At 44.8% G+C, this 1,511-nt stretch overlaps 1 non-coding gene across 1 annotated transcript; it reads right to left on the reverse strand.

Annotated features, from left to right (window-relative positions):
* Window positions 1-326: 326 nt before the first annotated feature.
* Window positions 327-433, reverse strand: LOC145103501 (small nucleolar RNA R71). The gene has a single exon (XR_013706590.1). It is a non-coding gene; the product is annotated as a small nucleolar RNA R71 (small nucleolar RNA).
* Between the last annotated feature and the right edge of the window lie 1,078 nt (window positions 434-1,511).

The following is a 1,511-nucleotide window of genomic DNA, read 5'->3' on the forward strand; positions in this document are numbered from 1 at the left end:
CTGGCCCGGGACTTGTGCAACCCGCAATTCCCGCGACTGCTACTTTCGAGCTAAAGGGTCATATCCTAGCTTTACTTAAAGAAATACCGTTTTATGGAAAAGACCATGAAGATGCCTACAAGCATTTGGATGAAGTCAATGATGTAGTTGATTACTTGAATGTTCCAAATGTGCCCCACGAGACTCAGGTACTTCGTATGCTTCCGGTGACATTCAAAGGAGCTGCAAAAGACTGGCTCAAGTCACTTCCCCCCGGATCAGTCACCACTTGGGCCAAGATGAAAGAAGAATTCATCGATCACTTTTGCCCACCTTCCAAGATAGCCAAGTTAAAGAAGGCCATTGCTAACTTTGAACAACAAGTTGGAGAGTCACTATATGAAGCATGGGAGAGGTACAAGAGCTTACTAAGAAACTGCCCACACCATGACCTAAACAGCCAGCAAGAAGTCTCCATCTTCTATGATGGAGTTCATGTCACAACCAGGCAGTTACTAGACTCGCAAGGCCCGCTCACAAAGAAGCCACCCCCGGTGATCAAAGAATTGATTGAAGAATTCTCTAAACACTCTAGAGAATACCACAACCCTAGACATGATGTCACTAGGGGAGCCGCTTATGCAGCTACTGAAGACTTATCCACGGTCATGGCTATGCTAAAAATCATGGATAGGAGGATGGATAAAATGGATCAAACGATCCATGCTATTTCGGTGGGCTGTGAAAACTGCAATGGGTCTCACCTCACTAGAGACTGTGATTTAGATGAGAATGGCAACAAGAAGGTGCAAGTGTGTTACTCAAGTGGAGACCGATATGATGAAGACTGGCGCAAACAAAAAAAGAATGGCTCCCTTATGAAGAGTACAAGAAATCCAAAGAGGAAAGGTTTAGGCAAAAAGGGAGAGGGTTCTACCAAAAGGAGGAGCCGGTGCAAGAAAGGAAGCCAAGCTTGGAAGAAATGCTCACCAAATTTGTAGCTGCTTCAGAAAAAAGACATAGTGATCATGATGCTGCAATTCAAGAAACAAGGATCATGCTTAGGAACCAGCAAGCATCTATCCACAATATAGAAACACAGCTTGGGCAACTTGCTCAACAAATCAACCAAAGGTCACCGGGGAACTTCCTAGCAAAACTGAAAATAACCCACGAGGCGCGCACATAAACATAGTCACAACAAGAAGTGGGAAGATAATCACTCCCCTGGAACCTATTCAAATTGAGTCATCCAAGAAATCACAGAAGGAGGAGGCAGAAAACCAAGCAGAAAACCAAGACATACAATCTGACAGCCCTACTCGCCGAGTACCACGTATGGACTCGGCGAGTACATCACAAAATCCCAACGAGCAGGTTCCTGAAAAACTTTACCAGCCTCCCATTCCATACCCAGCCCGAGCTAAGAAGGAGAAGTAGGAAGAGGAGTATCAAAAGTTTCTAGATCATATCAAGACTCTTCAAATCAACATACCCTTCATTGAAGCCGTCATGCAAATGCCCAAGTATGC

This window comes from Lactuca serriola, chromosome 4 (assembly GCF_051521515.1).
Source record: "Lactuca serriola cultivar US96UC23 chromosome 4, Lser_US96UC23_V15, whole genome shotgun sequence".
NCBI classification, from domain to species: Eukaryota; Viridiplantae; Streptophyta; class Magnoliopsida; order Asterales; family Asteraceae; genus Lactuca; species Lactuca serriola.